Here is a 21,371-nt window from a genome sequence, read left to right as displayed (position 1 = left end):
GAGAGATATTCATCTCATAAACTGATATTTCAACTGAATATATCCTAACATGTGCAATATGCTTTGCTCAAGTTGGAGTATACATTTAAAAGGTGCTTTTAAAACTAAGATATGAAACTAAGATATCATCCTGCTGGCCATAGAGCAAACAAACTATTTGCTAACCATGTTTGATGGACATCTTCACATGATGTCGCCTCCATATTATCCCCAGCCCAGAGCCAGCCTTAGTTGTTCCAATTGTCATGATTTCCTTCTTCTCCCAACACAAAAATTCCCATGCAGACAATCTCGGATACCTCAAGGTGAACTATATGAAAACAGCTGCCAGCTCAGTTCCAATTAGCCCATCAAAAGACACATGGAAGTGTCACCTTCTCATCCACTCCTGGGCCTTGTGTCTCCATAGCCATTTCAGTTTGGCTGCAAATGAGACTAGACATGTGGTCTTTCCCCCTTAAATTCTCAGAACCATCAACCAAAAATCCTGCTATTTGGTGGTAGTGGTGGATATAATATGTGTGTGGGTGTACAGTACATGGTTTGTACTGAGAAGATGTTAAATTAGGAGATGTATGTGAGTCACACATACTATACATGAAAAGTGGGGTGGGGATGGGAGTGAGAAGAGGAAAATTGGCTAAATGCTCTGGTTTATACTTTGTGCTTTATATTTCAAATTAGCTCTTCCAATCACTTTGACTAATTTTGGGAAGAGAGGTTGGTTCACCTTCTATTTAGGACTTTGGTTGTTCTATGAAATGATTTTACAGATGCTATAAAAATCAAGAAATTACAGATTACTGCAGATTTCTGATAATATCATCTACGAAATCATTGAATCCCAATAATTAGTAGAAAAACTGATCAAAAAAATCATTTGTTGAGACTATGTGGAACCACTATCTGCATAATGTTATGCCTGATGCTAGCATGAAACTGCAATAAGGAAGATGACAAATTATGGAATGATCTATCATTCTTTTTGGTACATCTGCCAAAAATGTGGACATAAAAATGTGGACATAATATCTTAAGAAAAAAATGGAATATAGGTTTCAAGTTTCTCAGAACTAAGCAAAACTATTCAGTGGACTCAATTGCTCCCAATGTCATAGATTGAATCCCCAGAAAACAAAGGTTTAATTTACACCTACACTCCCTTCATATAAAAAAAACAAAGATTTGGGATGGATATCATAAATAGAATACACAGATCCAGTATCTGAACTACTCTTGTCAATTGTTTTAATAATCATTAATTTAAAGCTACCATTTGGCAGAAATTTCATAAAGACACAACTAACAAGCTGGATACAACTTTAATTTAATCAGCTTTCTCACACAAGAGGTTGGCAGGCAAAGCGCACATTATGAATAGGTCAGTTGACAATTGAGGGTTTCAGCTATTAAATCACTGTGCAGATGGCTCGGCATGATAGGGTTTAAAAACTTAGCAGAGATTTTCTTTACCTTTAATAGTGAGAGAGATGTGGCTGTAACTACACACATCAGTACACATTCATTTTGGATTTTTAGTATTTAGAAATAAATCAAGAGAAATAATCCAAAGGAAAGTTTAATCACCCTTCCTTAAAAATTGAAGCTTAGTTTTATTGTGCAAATTGATTATATTTTTCTGCATAGACCTATTTATTGGATTCCACAACAGAAAACAGCTGGGATTGAATGTTATATTGAAAGGGATAAAGTGCTATTATGATTTGAATTATGCGTGCAAGTACTTTAATTTGTCAGACTTTTTTGATCATGGCCATTTTTGGATTTCAGTCTTTGCAGTCTTTGACAATTATCTCATTTAGGACTGAGGCTATTCACAACAGCAGAATTTCAAACTACACTGCTTCAAAAGATACTATTTCATACCTTGTTTCTGATCACCTTAATCATGATAATTTGCAAGCATGGACAGAAATTTACCTTCTGATCCTTTCTACAAAAGAACTACTAGCAGCATCCTGCCAAAATCCATGAAATTCTCCTTCTTCCCTCCCATCCCCACCAATTTGACAATGGGGGAATGATTTTTAATAAGTCTTGAAAGCTTGAACAATATATGCCTCATAAACGTACAAAATGTTCCTTTTGTCTTATCTAAGTAATTATCTCTATTGGAACACAAATTATGCTGGCCATTCAAGCAATCTTTCCTCCATACTTTTTTTATTTTAATCTCTCATCATCTTTGCCTTAAAAAACTGACAAAAGACATAAAGGCCTACATTCTTCTTTTCTGTGCATTATAAGGTTGGACCAAGAAATAGAATTCCAACTTATTCTTTCCCTTATATGACATTTTGGGATTTGCACCCTCTTCCTCTCAACTGTAAAAATTACAGAACTGCAATCTTGATGTTTACTTCAAATAGATGTTCTTGTTAGAAAGTGGAACATCCTAATTAGATGCATAGCATTAAAGTCTGTAAAAGTCTTCCCAGTTCATGTTCTCAGTTTATTTTCAGAAACATGCATGCTATTTTTACATATACATATAAATAAAACATTCTATTACCATGAATGATTCTGATTTCAGGTTTAAGTATTTTTTTACAGATAGTCATTTTCTGTTATTTAAGTCTTGGTGCAACAGAATGAATAGCAACAATATTTTCTTCATATGTATCTCACTAGATTTGATGTGGTGTCTGTCATATTTTTTTACCATTTGATGGGAGATGGGGGGTGGGGAATGACTGAAGCATAGAAGATTCAGAGACTATACTCAACATACTTTAGCACGGATATAAATTTCCAGGAGTGTCCGGGAGATTTTATAGCTTCTGCCAAGCTGAAGAATATTACAGAAAGACTTGTCCACTGACAGAGGTCTACTCTTACTGTAAGTCTCTTGAGACATTCCTGAAGAAAGCTCACTGGCTTTGTATTTATCACTGACAATGAGGAAGGACAAGCATTTGGCTATCTATAAGGAACAAATGGTGTAGACCTTCAACCCATGCATTCCAGAACTCGGTACTTCTCTTGACCTAGCAGCAACTACATCTAACAGAACCAGTTATTTTTCGTTCCACAAATATTGTTAGAAGGGAAGCTTTTTAAAAAGGGGAATCTGGTAGAAGAACTTTCTTACTTCCTGTCTACTCAGCGTACACTGGCAACATTAAGGAAGTCCTTAATTCTTCCTCCATGGAATGACTCTACTTACTTCAATAAGATTGTTATATTTATATTCGGTTTTACTATTTACTTTTCTGCTTTTCTATTAGAACATAATAGAGAAAAAGGAGAAATGCAGACCATTACTCTGTTCCCACAGCAGTCAACCAGTGAATACCCAGGCAGTGAATGAGCACTGCATCCCTTTATTTGTGCACATACAGCCACCAGTATTTGCGTCATATTAATCTGATATGGGGGGAATCTTACAGTAATTATTGTGACTAACAGCTGTTGATAGCTTTATCCTTCATTTTTTTTAGTCTCATTGAAAGTCATTGAAGTTGCTTGTCATCACTTTATCTTATGGTAACAACCAGCACAATCTATGTACCATATGAAGAATTATTTCCTTTATCCATTCTGAATTTTCCACTTTTTTCAGGTTGCAGCATTATGAGGTACAGAAAAAAGGTTCCCATCCATTTTCTTAAGGCAACATGTGACTTTAGATGACTCTATGTGACTATTTTCGAAGCCCCAACTTTCAAATCTTACAAACTTTCACAACAGTAGAGTTGTTCCAACCTGTTGATGGTTTGGGGCATTCTTCTCTGCTCCTTCTCTAACTCCATGATAATCTTTTATACATCCTCCACCATACCCAGCAGCTAGAAGGCCAGATCATTCTTATCAGAAAATTGAACTCATCATTTACAGAGGCTCTTCTCTCTTTCCCTTCCTTTGTTTTTTTCTCCCGCTTTTGTCAGTGATAGATTACAGCTCTCCCTCCCATCCTTTTTTCTTCTCTTTTAAATTCCCTTGCCATTCATCTGCAAAAATTGCCCTTAGTGTTACAAGTTGCTCCACACTTATAAATGTTAACCTTTAAATACAAAGATACCAAATAACTTATCTCTCCTAGAAATCACAGAGACATTTTTTCTGTTAATTTCCTTAAATCATTTTAAGGCTTCTAGTCATCAATTTGGGATAGGATATTCTATTAAAGTCAAATATACACCACATTAAGTCCTTTTGGAAGAAAGAAAAACCTATCTATCTACTTCCTCTGCAATGACTCACTAGGCACAATTTTTCTAACTGCTATCATATTCCACTGGTGTTCTCTTCCCCATTCCCCAAATTTAAAAAGCCTCACATGTTTAGCTTTTCCTTTAAAGAAACAGAACCCAAATCATAAATCATACAAACTCTGTTCATGGGTTTTACAATAGCACATCATCTTTCATGAAACCTAAAATCACAACTTTCTCTAGATCTGGTTCATACTCCAAATATAACATGACAAAGCTGTTACAACACTGATTACTTTATTTCCAATTTCATCCTAACCTTCATTTTTCTTCACTGCTTATTTTGTACAAAGTAATAGTTATTGTATTCCCAAGACCTTGCACCTTAAACTGCAGGTAAATTCAAACTTCACTGCTTTCCTTCATTTTCAACTTTCCAACCATTATTTAGATTTTTATTGTATTGTTTAAATGTTAAAATAGCAATATACTTTTTAATATTGTTTTTGCTTTTCTTATGTCAATCTTATGTATGTTATGTCACAACTGTTTATTTTCTTGCTATGGGTCTGACTCATAAATGTGGATTCCCCTAATGCTGCTTATGAATTATATTGTTACCTTCTGCATTTGTCTATGCCTTTCCTAATCTAAAGCATGCATTTATTTACAGTTTTTATTACAGTGAATTGAGTCTTCTAATTTTTTCTTTCAATTTCTTTTTTAGTTACTTCAATATTTAAAAATATTAAAGGTTTCCTTTTAAAATGAAGTGTAATTATAAGGAGCTAAAATTAATTTAGAAGTCTGATGGAATGTAATTCAGCTAATTTTTTATAATGTCAATAAAACACACAAAACAAAAACTTGAACCAAATTGTAGAGTTGAACTATTTTCCATCTGTAATCAGTTTTAAAAATACGTTAATTATCTTTACTCAGATGAGAGAAACAAATCTTTTATCTCATCCTATCATGCATGATGTCCTCTCAAAGCAGTGGGCTTCAGGCATCCTAAACTGGCCTATTTTTATATTAACAAAGCTGGCAATTAATTTTAGGAGAGAAAAAGAAATCAATAGAAGTCAATCTAAACAGATTTGTTCCATTTTCAGCTGATTTTGTCATTTAATTTGGTATTTCTGAATCCAACTGTTCCAAATGGAATGGGACAACTATGTATCCTGTAGTACAGGTAGTCAGCCCTCAACTGAAAACCATTCATTTAGCAATCATCTGAAGTTACAAGAGCATTGAAGAAGGCTTATGACTAGCCCTTGCATTCAACCACCATATGGTCATGTGATCAAACTTTGGGTGTTTGGTAACCAACAAGTATTTATGATGGTTGCAGCATCCCAGGGAAATGTGATCACCATTGGCAACTTTCCCAGCCAGTTTCAAGCAAAGTCAATGGAGGGAACTGGAATCACATAATGACTGCATGAGTCACTCAACAAGTCCAGTGATTCACTTTATAACCATGGTAAAAAAAAGATTGTAAAATTGTGTGTGACTCATTTAACAACCGCCTTGCTTAGCAATAGAATTTCTTATGCCAATTGTGATCATAGGTCAACAACTACATGCATAATATTATGTTTGTACTGTATCTTAAACTTCTATTTTCCTTCAAAACTTTAACCCCAAATAGGTTTTGCAACATCAATGAAAAAACAGCTTTTCTTCTCTACTCTTAAATCTAGTCTGAGTCAATATGACAATTCTGATTTTATGTGTTTATTGTTTAAATTTTCTTTACCATCAAAAGCACACAAGAGTACACACAACACTAATATATTCATATATTACTGGAACATTAGTGCTCAATATAAAATTGGGTATAGTACTGTAACAGATCTCAGACATTCTTTAGAGCAATGTTTGTGCTAAAATATCAGTTTGCTATGCTAAAGAATAATTAAAAATATATGGAGGTAGGTCCATCAGACATGTAACTAATAAACCAACTAAAGTTACTGATAATTATCTGCTAACATTTGTTCTGTTTTGTTTAAAGAACTGAAAGCAAAATACAAAGCAGTATTTTAAATTATGAAGAACAATACAAAATAACTTCTGAAATCTTGTAATTGCTTACTCAAAAAATATACTTGATTAAATGGGATTTATTAACTTGCTTTTAGCTATGCTAATTTATATTCAGTTTAAATAAGCTAACTTGTTTCACTGTTCTGAAAGGAAGCTGTCAAAGAAGCAAAATGGGGGCTGCCAGCAATCCTTTTCACTAGCAGGTTATCAGAAAAATGATAAACTGGTTTTGTCAAAGGTGCAAACTGGTCATTGAAGATGGCCTCCAAATGTAGGCAGTGGCTTACCATTACTCCCCTCAGCATATAGACTTGTAGCTGATGTCACTTCTCCAAATAACTATCCACTGTTATGTTCTTTCGCTTCCAGATGAATACAGCCAGATATCAAACTATCACTGTCCCTTTCAGGAATTATTGAGTCTTATATATACTTTATCTCTTTAGAAACTTCAGAATGGGTTTGTCTGATCTGTGACCAAATAACAAACAATACTGATAGTGATTATACAATCCAACACCTTTCTAGACCAAGAATTTAATTTCTTTCTGGTGAGAATTTTAGGATGCTCAAATTATAATCTGAATTCAAGGTTTTCTTGTTCTATTTTCTCTGTTCGTGACCTGAATTAAAGCACTGAAATAATGTACCTACAATATCTAGCAAGTACAGTCCTCACTGAAGAAAGTTGCTTTGTTGTGAGGATAAAAAAACATAACCCCATGGATCAGATATCTTTGTATCATTCCTATTTCTTAGGAGTTGTCCATAAAATATATTAAACAAAGCTTAACCCAGTGTTTCTCAACCTTGGCCACTTGAAGATGTCCGGACTTCAACTCCCAGAATTCCCCAGCCATGCTTACATGCCTATTTCTTACATGCATTATGGCTATAATCTACTATTTTGATCATGTTCATCTTATTTCAGCTTTTTAAAATCAAAGATGTTCTGAGAATCTAAAAAAAATGGAGTTCTTAAGGCGTTTAAAAAGCTGTAAGCAAGCTCATGTTAAGCAGTAAAGCGTATTACTGGCAAAATACCAGATTATTTAAAGAGAATTCATCTTCTCCCATCTTCACCCAAAGACGCAGAAGCTATTTCAAACTGAAAAGTAAACTGGAATATTCAAGAGTATTCACTAATCAAGCTTTATTTGAGAGCCAGATAAGAATTTTTACAGGCTCTCTTGTTTATTTCGATAGTAAGAGGTTGTGTGGTCAAAGGCCTACTTTAATTACAGTGTTTCTTCAGATAACCAGCAGCCAACTGCTTTGTCAAACTAGTGTATGTAATCAGGATAAAATCAGATTACGTTGACCCAGTAAAATATGTTATTTTAGGAGTAAGAACAAAAAATAAAATAAATAGGAAACATCCAAAAGTCTAAGTAATCATGTTTGACTTATGACCAGTCTTGGAGTTTGGGAAAGCTCTCATACAATTTATTCCTCTAGTTCTTGTTCAGAGATGGATGCTATGGAAAGCAAAAATAATCACACAACAGCAATGTACTCTAATGTTCCTTAATCACCATAATCAAATCCTTAGAACACACCCTGCTATCTTGCTTAACTAAGTCCTCTTTACAAGTAGGCCGATTGACAAACAATACTGGACTATATCTGTGCACATTTTTTTCAATGTACCACTTGAATATAAAATCAGGTGAGGCAGGATACCAAAGGAGATTTTTGTGGGAGACTAGATCCAAAAATTATTTTGCACAACCTTCTTCCAGAAAAAAAACTTGCTTACAAGAACAAATTAGATTTAAAGAACTGCTCCCACCAAATTAATTTCAACCAATATCTCAGGCAACTGCACATGCAAGCAGTTATAGAAGGAAATCCTATTTCAAGTCTCCATAAAGCATTGGCTATAAATCAGGGGGTCTCGATTAGATTCTCATAAATCTAGACTGAAATACTAGATGTAGGAACACTACATCTTTGTAAGGATAGAATTGCATGCCATAGTTTGTATTAAGGTTGCACATTCAGATTTTTTTCCCTTTAAAGAAATTCTTCATATAGACAGACACATGTGTGCATTGTACATAGGCTGAATAAGAATCACCAAGATACATGTTAATTTGCATCAATAGCCAAACATACACTTGATAAGAAAATGACAACAGGACACTTTTTCAGGAATAACACCCACTGAATAAAAAGAGAATTTCTTCCACATAGGCAAGCATAAAATAAGAGATTCATTTTCTGTCAGGCAAGAAAGACCAGGACCACTTAAACAGATGTATTGCTTATGCCTATGTACAGGAATATTTCCAATTAATGATTAGGCTACTAAAAGTTACATAAAGATCAACGGAATTCACAATGAGTAGGACTTAGGGAACACGGTGGCTCAGTGGCTAAGATGCTGAGCTTGTCAATCAGAAAGGTCAGCAGTTCAAATCCCTAGTGCCACGTAACGGAGTGAGTTCCCATTACTTGTCCCAACTCCTGCCAACCTAGCAGTTCAAAAGCATGTAAAAATCAAGTAGAAAAATAGGGACCACCTTTGGTGGGAAGGTAACAGCGCTCGGTGTGCCCTCGGCATTCAGTCATGCTAGCCACATGACCACAGAGAACGTCTTTGGACAGTGCTGTCTCTTCGGCTTTGAAACGGAGATCAGCACTGCCCCCTAGAGTCGGGAATGACTAGTACATATGTGGAAGGGGAACCTTTACTTTTACCTTAGGACTCAGTACATTTGTGGCTACATAGGGATTCTTCTTTAAGCCCATCCCCAAGCTGCCACTCCTTCTCCTACATTTTCCCCTTAATTTAAAAATATTAGAAATCAGTAATTAAAACTTATAAAGTGTAACATTTATAAAACATTATTTTTATTAGAGGAGTTTTAAAAGTCGATATAAATATAAAGCAAATATAAATATAAATTTTTTAAAAAAGATTAAAGTTGATATAAATATACAAATGCATGTTGTTTGTTTCAGAAAAAAATATTATCATGAAAAGGGACTAAAAATCATGATTCTTATGTTCCTTAAAAATGAGCAGTCTTTTTCATTTTACAATAGAAGGCAAACAAAATAAAGCACATACTGTAAATTAGGACCAAACATCTGCTATGTGATTTGTGGTACAAAAATTTCAAAACAGTGACTAATTTGAACTTTTAAGAGGGAAAAAAAAACACCATGGTATAAATCTAGATCTGAAAATCAAGTCAAACCAAATCCAAGTCATCATCCAATACACTGAAGATGATAAAAATCTGATTCTAGCTAATTTTGATTCACAAACATTCTTCAAGAAGTTCTCCTTCAATGTCATAAAGTGAGGAAATAAATTTTGAGTTATATGAATATAGGCATAGAGAATTTCAATCCAGATGGTAGGTTAACTTTAATATCATTGATCTCATTGTATGTCTTGTTAATTTTAATGAGGTAGCAAAGAGGTTGAAATGCATAAAACTGGATTAATAAAAAAGGTTTTAAAAAATAAATTTAAACTTGAACTTGCATAAAATTTGAGACATAATTTGATTAAACATTTTATTCAGGTCAGACACTGAGGTTTGTTTTTCCACATCCAATCAACGCAGCTCTAGCAGTATATACAAAGCTATTGAGAAGCAAATGAGTAAACAATTAAGCATCCTCAGAGTTAAGTTGTTTTGCTTCTCTCTTTTTTATTGATTCTTCTAATATTGTATCCTCTCCCCCAAAGTGCTTCATGATCATCTTTACAATTTTACATCTTAACAAAGGAAGAATTACTTTGCAGTTACTGGGAATGAAATTTTGGAAGATTTAGGTCCATGATGGCAAACCTATGGCACATGGAGCCATATTTGCCAGCACAGGAGCCCTTAGATTGCCTTCTGGAGGGTTTTCACCCTCCCCAGGCGTCAGGAAAGCCGCTGGAGCCTAGAGAGGGGGAAAAACAGGCTCAACAGGCCAATGAGAAAGCCTCTGGAGGCTGGGGAGGGTGAAAACTCTTTCCCCCCCATGGGGGGGCGCATGTGCGGGGGGTTGTGCATGCATAAGCAGGTGGGTGTGCGTGTGATAGAGCGCACAAACACAATTTTGGCACACCTTTAGAAAAAGGTTAGCCATCACTGATTTAGGTATTATCTCCCAAGCCTATCACATCTTGTGCGTGCACAAATGCTCTACCTGAACATGTGTGCAGAATTATCCACTCACTTTTACCAATCCCCATTCTAATGTAACTCAATATTGTTATTTCCCATATTACATATGAAACAGAAAGTACTTCTTAAGTCTAACTCATAAGATTGAATGCAAAATAATCACATTCAAGGTTTTCCATTTTCCAAGTTCGGTAACTTAAATAGCTGTGTAATAACTTGATAATAATATTTATGTCAGCTGGCCACATGAAGTCAGTAATGCTGGCTAGAAACATTTTTGTTTTTGTGTTCACTGCCGAGCCAAGTCCAGTAAAGATTTCTATTGAACCCCTCAGCGTGGTCTCTTTCTTTGCTGGCCAAACTCGGAATGGTGACAATTTAACTTTGTAGCCTAAAGGATGTTTTGTTTAACCAATCTAGGTTAGGTTAGGTTAAAGTTGTTAGGAAGTGAGTTCAGTTCCATCTTTCCTTATTTTTCAGAAGTCCTTCAAGATTTGAATTCAGCATCAGGCCCTGGGGTAATCTCAGCTGACTAGAGAACTCTTAAGGTAGATCTACTGCTAATCAAATCTCTTGTGTGTGGTGTTTTTTTCAATTTTTTAAAATATGACTGTGTTTGGCATGCCTATTGCTGTACACCTTTTTGCTGAATGGCACTCAAGAGTCACTTCTTGTGAGATATGCAGCCATATAAATTTAATAAATAAGGTTGGACTATTGTCCTTGCTGGTTCATTTTAAGTGAAATCTCAACAGTCACTTTTCTCTTTATTTTGCCCATGTATGACTCTGCAGAAGGGCTAGGTTGAATTTTGTCACGTTACTGGTACAGTATTAGCCCTTCAAGATGGGCCAGATCAAGAAACAGGAAGACTAGAACTACACATTATTGAAGTAGGCTCTAATAACAAACCCTTGCAAATCTGTCTGTGTTTTCCCTTCGCTCCCTCTTATACCCAGGAAAGGTGTGTGGGGGGGTAGTCTGAATATGTTTGTAGCACTCCTCCCCCACTTCCCTGGACTTAACACATGTTTCTTCTGCACCTGGTATTTCCTAAATGGCCACTGGATTCCTTCCCCAAGGTCATTTCCCTGACTCTCTACAAAATGTTATTTTAACTGATGTAATTTACCATTGCTTGATTATATTCATTGTATTGCAAACAACTGCACCGCTTGCCAGGAACATGCAAAAAAATAAACTTGACCATAAAAACCGCACAAACAAATAGCTGACTTCAATAAACAAGCCCATTACATTGTCTTGGGTGATATTCTGATGAGGTGTTTTTAAGCTGTGGTTTTTGTAATCTCTCTTGAGGCCATCTCAACAACATTTCAGGTAAGTGTTTAAATATGAAGAAGTGGCTCTGTTGGCCAATCCATTCCTGCTTTGGGAAAGAAATGGTTTGAAAAAGAAAGGATACTGAAAGCATTTGAATGACACTTGAAATACCCACAAATATTTGAAACACACTGTTACAGCCTTTATGAGAGTTTGCAGCAATCCAACCAGCACACAAGTAAATAATTCAGCAGGATTCATCTATATAATAAACTTCTTTATATACAATACCATACAGCAGAAGCTAGAACCAGAACTCAGAATTCAGAAGTACAGAATCAATAACCACAGGAGTTACAGAATCACAGAAGCACTCCAGTGGTGGGATTCAAAATTTTTACTACTGGTCCTGTGGGCATGGCTTAGTGGGTGTGCCAGGGAAGGATATGGTAAAATCTCAATTCCCATCTCCCTCCAGGGAAAGGATACTGTAAAATCTCCATTCCCTCTCCACTTCTGGGAAAGGTTGATGCAAAATCCCCATTCCCTCCCGATCAGTTGGGACTCGGAGGCAGACAATAGATGGGGGCGTCAGAGGTGGTATTTACCGGTTCTCCAAACTACTCAAAAATTCGCCAGAACTGGTCAGAACCTGCTGAATGCCACCTCTGAAGCACTCATATAAATACAGATCAATGAACCTAAGCCATGCCCAGGCTTCAAGCTGTCTGCTTCACCAAACAGTCCCCATTGGCTGACCTGTTACCATGTCTATTTCAATTCATAAACCCTTATATACTGACAGCCTTTTCCTAGTGGAAAATGGGAATACACACTTTGTATCTGGACTATGGTGGCTCCAGAGGGGGCAAAGGAACTAAGTTAGCGCTGGACATTCAAATTACAATTCTGCTCAGATGCTTAGCAAATATAAAATGACACTCAACAATACAAGATAAATTGCAAACTGGAATAAAAAGTTTTTAAAAATGAATTATATGAAAATAATGTTGTATGATGTGTATCTTCCACTTTCAGCCTCTGGTGGACTTTAAATCTAACAAGCAACAAACAAACAAATCAAGTTGCTGACTTGAAGAACATTGTTATTTACATGGTATAAGAAAGCACATAGCAAAAGCCATATTCTTGTCTTTCTTCTCTGCTCTGGGGCCATTCTTTTTTTTTAATCCTATGTATATAAATGTACATGACTAATTACTTTACATACTATTTAAGTCATTAAAATTATATGTATATCTTTCATTAATATGGCTACTTTCAAGTTATATGTTATTTATTCCGCTTCTTTTTATTTTAATTGACAAATATAAATTTGCAGACAGAACTTGAAAAACAGATTGGCATGAAAAGCAGCTGTGTTTAAAAATAAGGTATGATTTAGACTTAATTGTATTCAGAGTATATCCTCTGAAACAAATAGGACTGAATTCCTACTGCTTTCAATAGATGTACTACATAACTACAGCTGGATCCAATCCATTATGCATAGCTTGTTCATGGTGTTTACTGCTATTTTAGTCAAAATATACAATGAAAGCAATGGGGTACAGTTTGACTTCCAAATGAAAGCCAAGTGGGTCACCAGCAAGACATCCATATCTTCCCTGCTAAGAAGTTGGTGAGGAGCTGTTACTTTTTTAGAAATATATCTGCACTAAGTGAAAGCTACTTGTTTAAAGTTCCAGAACATCAAACATCAAAATTATATTTTGCCAACTTAAAGACAAATTCATACTTCGGAATATAACTGTAACAAGCACATGGTCTGCATAACCAAGGAAAGCTGCAATTTAGTTTATTTTAAAAGGATTGCTAAATATAGACTACAGTAAGGCATAAACAGCTCTGTGTCACAAAGAAAAGATCAGCCATTAGCAAGCTAAGACTATGGTGGTTCTTATATTTTTAAAAAGGATCTGGAACACTGAAGCCTGAACTTCACCAACTAACATCACTCAAACTCCCTTCTAGATGTGACAGCATGTGCCAAGGTACTTCTATCAAATTACTTCTAATAAAGTGTAATTTTATTTATATTCAATTCAGTATTGTACTGAATACCTACATTTTTCCAATTATATTACACACATACACATGCACCAAATATTCCAGTTAAACCGCTTATGATGAAACCCTCATGGACTGTGCTTACTATTTTTGCAGATTGTCCCTAGAGAAGAAAGAAGGTACAATAACCGGAGCAAACTGGATGTAAGTACTTTCTATCTCTAATAAAACGACTCTAAATAATCCATTTTAAAAAGGTGCATAACAATTTAGGTAAATGAATTTCATAAACTAGACACATGCTTGAACAGATTTAGAAGTGCTGGTTTTCACTGTACGGTTTTCACTTTACTAGGGAGAGAAGAAGAGAGGGACAGAGAGGGAGGGAGAAGGGAGGGATGACAAAGGCTTGAAACAACATCAGATTCTATCATGTAGAACAGGGATGTCAAGCTCACGACCTGTGGGCCAGATATATCATGCTCTGGCCATACCTACCCCCATTTTAGTGAAGGGGGGAGTCACAATACGTCCTGTGACAACATGATGATCTGAGTTTGACACCCTGATGTAGAATCATACTAGGGAAAAGGACTAAAATCTGGAAAGAGAGAATTAACAGGCAAACTCTCCCAATATATTTTACGTGAAAACCAATGAACTACTATTTAATTTTTCCGCATCTTTTTATAACCAAGCAACCCGAAACATCCAGTAAATAGGATGTCACAAACACTACATTAATATTGTAGGAAAATTTTGACTAGCTTGATTTCAGAAATCATGACCAATATATTTATCTGTATTTATTATTCTGTGGATGGTTCCTTAAAGTAGACCACAAACGTATGTTTTGTGTTATCTCATGAGGGTACTTTTTACATTTTTGAATTTGGTATAGTTTGCGGGGAACAATAATTCATCACTGAAAGTTGGGAGACTGTAAAAGTGTCACAAAATAGAACAGATGGATTTGATTTAAATCACCTCGATTTAAATCACGTCAATTTAAATCACAATTTAAAACACTAGTAAAAAGGCTTGATTTAAATCAACTTGATTTAAATCATAATTTTTAAAGAGCAACTGTCATCTCTGTCCCGCAGCAGCTCCTCCTCTGACCCAGTGTTGACTCACCAACAGTCCTAATATTGCAGAATATACAACCTCATGCTACACAACTAAGCTCCATTTCATACTGAATAAACTAAATTATGAATGTATCTTAAATAGAAAACTATCTAACTATCTTTAGATAGATTTTTACTCCAAAAGCATTTTATTAAAATAAATAAAATTTGATAAACATTTTTTTTAAAATCTGATTTAAATTTAAAAGATTTGATTTAAATAAAACAAAATCATCAATTTTTATCCATCCTGCTACCATTTTATTGGTAGGCCTCAACTTACGCCCATAATTGAGTCCACAATTTCAGTCATAATTCATGATGGTTTTGTGGCTCACCACATGGCTGTGCCAATTTTATGTTCTTTTTTGTGGCAGTCATAAAGCAAACAATTCAATCATTAAGTGAATCCATTGTTCACAATGGGGGTTTTTTTTTTGCCAGAAACTGGAAATAAATGCCATCAATCATAATCATGTGACCATAGGATGTTGCAAAGAACTGTAAATGTGGGTCAGCTGCTGAGCACCCAAAATGCAGCCACCTAACCTTTGGGGGGGGGGGGTCAGCCATTGAAACTTCAAATCTGGTTTTAAGTCCTTTTTTCAGGAGCTATCACAACTTCAAACAGTTGCTAAGAGACTAGTCATAAATCAAGCATTACCTGTACTTTGTCAGTCATTCATTGATCTGGCCTAATATTACTGCTAGAAAGTAACTACTATCTAGGGCCATGATGGTGAACCTATGGCACACATGCCACAGGTGGCATGTGGAGCCATTTGTTAGGGCACGCAAGGTGCTGCCTTGTCAGCTTCAGCGCGCATGCGAGTGCTGGCAAGCTGACTTTGGCCTTCTTTTGAGGCCATTTTTCACTTCCCGGAGGCTTCCTTGAAACCTCCAGAGCACGAAAAACTGGCCCTATGGGCAAACCAGAACTTCAGGAATGGACTTCCGGTTTGCTTGTAGGGCCGATTTTCGGCCTCCGGAGCATTCAGGGGCCTTCAGAAGGCTTTCCTGAAGGCTCCGGAGGGCAAAAAAAACGATCCTATGAGCAAACTGGAAGTGACTAATATAATAACTTGACATACAACCATTCTTTTAGAGATTGCTCAAAGTTATAACAGCACTGAAAAAAATGACACAGCCACTGAAGCATCCCGATGATCACCTAATAAAAAATCGGGCACTAGGCAACTGCATGTTTTATGATGGTTCCAGTATCCTGGGGTCATGGGATCATTATGTGTGGCCTTCCCAGCTAGCTTCCAGAAGGCAAAGTCAATGGCGGAATCCAATTTGCTTAACCACCATATGATTCCCAAAACACCCAACGGCAGTGTTTCGCTTACCCACCATTATGAAAAAAGATTGTAAAATTGGGCACAACTCACTTAACAGCCACCTTATTTAACAACTGAAGTTCTGGCCCCGATTGTGATTGTAAGTTGAAGTCTACCTGTAGGAAAAAGGAATTCTTTCTAGAATAGAGAGGTTGAAATAAGGAAGTGCTGAAAACTAAGTAAAAAAAGGAAGTGACATAAAAGTGTCTTATCCACAGAATAGAGATAACTCTTTTTTATCTGTCACATACTAACTATGGTTTCCTTTTTTCTATTTCATATTTATACGACTACTTCCAAATTTACTTTCCAAAGACCAACATTTCAAATTAGTTTAAATTGGGCAGTGCACAGCGCCACCCAAATAATTTTGTAGCCAAGCATTCATTTCAACCTGTAATTTCCCAACACAGTATCATATTTGCTCTTGACAATTTGCAGCTGAGTTCAGTTTAGACAAAGATCAGCACAGCCTTAGGCTGTTTGCAGGCTGATAAATCAAGACTTTTGCTGCCTGCCTGCAACTAAAAAAGGGACTATAAAACACCTGGCAGGCCACCATACATAGTTGGTGTTCTATATTTGTCCTAAAGGGTTACAATTTGTGCACCAGCTCAACTCTCTTCCACTTCCATTTTTATAACACTATTTAGAAACAAAAAAAAGTTGCATTAATCTCCTGAGAGGTATGATGTTCTGCATACCACACAGTGGTATGAATTGAAAAGGACCTACGTTTTAAATCTTAACTGTAAAAAAAAGAAAAGAAAAGCAAATTAAGAGAATGCCACCAATGCCTGATTCTTCAACGACGTTTCAAATTTCTGACCTTCATTCTAGCTGTGAAATAGGATTGGATTTTGTGACTTGCCAGACAGATTGTGCAATACACTCATGACCTCAAGTGAGCCTCATCAGTTCCAGAGATACTAAGTTCTTCCATGGCTCCCGATCAAGAGCTAAACATGAATCACCACTTCCTCTATTTATGGCAGAAGAAACATTAACACAAGCCGGGCAGTGGCATTTAGCACCTCTAAGTTTCATTTCCACATTACAGTACTCTCTCAATTTCTTACTATGCACTATTCAGTTTAGCAAATGATGAAAAATGCTGCTAATGAAGTGAGCACATTACTTTGTCAGGATTTTGAAGAGACTTGTGCCCAAAAAAACATTTTTCAAACACATAGTCTCCCCAAAACAGGGAATTTAAGACAGCAAAATATTGTTATACAGGGGTTTTCTTGCACGCCAAAGGCTGCGATTTAAAATCCATAATCAAAAGGTTTTTTTGTAATTGCTTTTATTAAAAGTTCATAAGCCTATACGTCCCTCATCTCATAAATATTACACTGCTATAAAATACATAAGCATTTTCAAGCCTACATACTTATTAATGAATCAGCTCATTAAACACAGCTGAACATATATTTAATAAAGTTGGGTTGCCCTTGGGATTCCCAACATAGTATCCTCATGTGTCATTAATTTGTTAGATATCGGGATACTTGATTGCCATGCCATGCTCTCTGAATTTTTACATTAGTTTTTAAAAGAAACTGACTTTTAAGAATGGAAAGCATCAGTCTCTAGTAGCTTCTTCATTTCCAAAAATAGCTCTAAACCCAAATGTGTAGTATAAACTATTTTAGAAATAAAAAGAGGCAGTCCAATGGCTTGTTTAAAAAATATGCATGCCTTCGCAGAAAAAACACCGCGAATTAAGGTAGCAAATGAGTGAAAGGGGCACCTTGTAAAGTCCACTAAACTCTAAATGCACCAAGGAATCCCAATATGTGGAGATATCTACTCTACTTCATAACTTGATATCCCTCTTCTACCATATGCATTCATAATGCTCTCAGTTCAACTGGAAAGGCATTCCCAAAATACTTACAGAAAACTGCTTGCTATTTACAAGATCTTTATAGTTTATTTAACACAGTCATGCTAATAAAATTGCCTTTTAGGTCCAACAATTGAAAATGCACTGAGTATATCTTAGTATTACTTGACTGTTCTCACATCTTAAAGCAGCAACCGAACATTTTAACATGTTAATTCTAAAAGGTTTAGAGTGATGTAATAAATTTTTAGAGGGCACTTGATTGCACCACAGTTCCTATACTGTCGCTGGAACATTACATGTATCATATTTCCTGAGAATATAAATATTATTCATTTTTACTTTTTAAAAAAATTATATGTGGATTGTTCAACATTTGCACACTGTGTTGCACAGTGTGTTTAAAAAGGACCTTTTCATGCAGTGCTGTAAAGACTGAGTTTCCTCTTTCAACCTCACTCCCCAATCTTCCTGAACTTTTGCCAGAGCCTCTAGTATCAGCTCACTTTGGACTGGATAACTAAAAGAGATACACTTATGAAGGTCAGAAGTGCAGCAGAACGCTCTTGGGGTTGGCACAGATAAAACTATTGCATTCTTAAGAAAATCACTGGAAACTACAAGTAGCCCGTGAGAGCCTGTGAAGTCAACTCCATTACATCCACCTACACTCAGTGAGAAAGGAAATGATGACCAACTAAAAGAATTTCATGGATTCAAGATGTAGTCTTAACACCAGCTCTGAAGTGCAAGCTGGAAATTTATTACCAAGGCCACTGCTCTGCTATACACTTTCTTAAGGAGGTTTTTAAAAGTGTTTTTAGTTTTTACAGAAACCATAATATGTATTAACATTCATATTAATCTGATATTAGTTATTCAATACTCAATTCTGGACAAACAAAACCTGACTATTTAAAGCAGCCACTACTTTTTTTCAGGCTTGCTCAGAGGCTTTAATAAAGAGAGGCTGCTTTAATTAATACAGAGGATTTCTGCTCATGTGAGGTCCAAACCATTTATTCAGAATCATTTGCAAAGCAATCACAGCCCTAACATGTTTAGGAGATCAAAGTCTGACATACAGAAAATGCAATAGCTACAGCAGAGGTGTGCAATTTTGTAAGTTATGTAAGCAAGCAAACAAGAAATCCCTTACTCTACTATGCTGGATTGGTTTTGACAGAGATAGATGGTAGGAATACCTAGCAGGAAAATGTAGAAAACAAACTGACTGGATATAAATAATAAAATAAAAATGGATTTGTACTAGTGCACTAGTGAATGTGAAAAATATAGGCATGCATGCTTCTAATAAGTCATGTAATTTATCTTCTCATCAGGGATTTACCAAGGATGTACTCAGCAACACCCTATTGATCAAAGAATATATAGATGTCTGCTCAAGATTCCTTTTGATGCTCTACCCTGATTCCATTTCATTTTTGTAGTATTTTGTAAGTTAAATTTGTTAGCATTTTATATGACAGGTCCTTAAAAATGGTGTTGATTTTAATTCAAGCAATTTATATTTTTATGTTAGCATGTGATGATACATAAGGGCTGCACAGTGGCTCAGTAGTTAAGATGCTGGGTTTGCCAGCTGGAAAGTTGGCAGTCTAGGTTCGAGACCTGAGCTCCATGCGATGGGATGAACTGCCGTCCTCACCCCAGCTCCTGCCAAACTAGCAGTTTGAAAACATATAAATGCAAGTAGATAGATAGGTACCACTTTGTTGGGAAGCTAACAGCACTCCATGACATCATGCTGGCCACATGACTGCGGAGATGTCTTTGGACAGTACTGACTCATGGTTCAGAGGGAAAGTATTTTTGAAAATCCAGTACTACTATTTGGTGCTGAAACTTTTTTTTCTATGCACTTCCCTACACAGTTACATGCATCCTATTTACATAGTACACTTGAGTTTTGAAAGCTTTCTTTCCAACAGGAATGTACATGCATAAAGCAGATATTTCAAGGACACACTTATATTAATCAAAGCAAATTATGAAATTAACTTGAAAATTTCAACATCAAACAGCCTGGCTCCAGAGCAAAGTGAATTAAACTTGAAGGCTTATGAGCCGCAATATAAACACAAGTGTACTTTCAATTAATTTACACCACAGAAACTACAATGGTTTTTGAGTAGTCATAAATGACCAATTCCAGTGACTTGGGAAATGAACAGAAGATAAATCAATGTAGCAATCAATAAATATTCCAGAATGTTAATCAGAAGTGAACAACCTGGGCCTCTAGCAGTCCACACAATGTATGCACTTATTTTTTTTGCAGAGCTGGGAACCTTCTTCAACCATAATCTCCGAAAACCTGCTGAAACATTTCCTGCCTTTTTTCAGATGGGAAGACAAGAAATCTGAAACTTTAAGCCCTAGAACAACATTATCATAGTTTGAAAACAAACAAAGGAAGATGACGTAAAATGTCGGGGGGGGGGGAAGTATGACCCACAAGGTTCCATCCACTTTCATCCTCCTCCTCCTTCCTCTTCCAGTCCTTGCCCTCCAGGAGAGAGGGGTCTGTCCCTAGGCATTCTCCCCAGACAGCTCCCACTCCTCATGTAATCCATTAGTGAGGTCATTTTTAAACAAAGTAGTCTTGTAATTAGATAAAACCTCCAATTCATGACATGGCTCACAGGGTTTGGCTGTAATGTTATATTCTTTGTCCTGTGGTTCTCAAGCTGACCAGCTTAAGAGGATGGCCAACACTTTAAAAAAAATTGTGTCAGGCATGGAAGGGATTTTTGAATATTAAAATCCTCACGAAATGGTTTTTCCATGGATACCTATTCTTAGCAGAAGGAATTTGGGTTCTATAGACCACCACCAATATTTTATTATTGTAGAATGTTGTTTTGAAATAAACATTTTAGCTTTGTACTGTCTAATTGTTTCACCCAATAGAACTTGATCCATTCAAATCCACTGTTATATCAAAAATGTTCAAGAAATTTCTGTTACTTGGTTTCAGTAAAGTACTCTATGATGAATTTTGTGGATTAGGTTTGTAAGACAACTGAAATGGACATAATGCTCAATTTTTACATAAGGTAACCGCAGACACCTTTTATCACTTGGGAAAAGTATTATTGGATAGTGGCATTCCACAGGTCACCAATACACAATTCAGAATTCATATACATCTCCACCATCTGTCCCACCATAATCTGTAGAAATAGTCTATCAACAATGGAATGACTATATAAGTGTATACTATGCACTCAATGGGCTGCAGTGTTTTTATCCACTTTATTTTACAAAGTTGCAAGATTCCATCTTGGATATATAAATTAAACCAGTGGTGTGTTCCTACCGGTTCGGCTGAACCGGTTGTAGCGTGGCGG

At 36.0% G+C, this 21,371-nt stretch overlaps 1 protein-coding gene across 1 annotated transcript in view; it reads right to left on the bottom strand.

Moving 5' to 3' along the window:
- RASA3 (RAS p21 protein activator 3) overlaps window positions 1–21,371 on the bottom strand; it is a 133,506-nt gene that overhangs the window by 92,192 nt on the left and 19,943 nt on the right. The window lies entirely within an intron of this gene.

The sequence above is a fragment of the Thamnophis elegans genome, chromosome 11 (genome assembly GCF_009769535.1).
Source record: "Thamnophis elegans isolate rThaEle1 chromosome 11, rThaEle1.pri, whole genome shotgun sequence".
In the NCBI taxonomy this organism is placed as follows: domain Eukaryota; kingdom Metazoa; phylum Chordata; class Lepidosauria; order Squamata; family Colubridae; genus Thamnophis; species Thamnophis elegans.
This window is presented reverse-complemented; position numbering and strand designations above follow the sequence as displayed.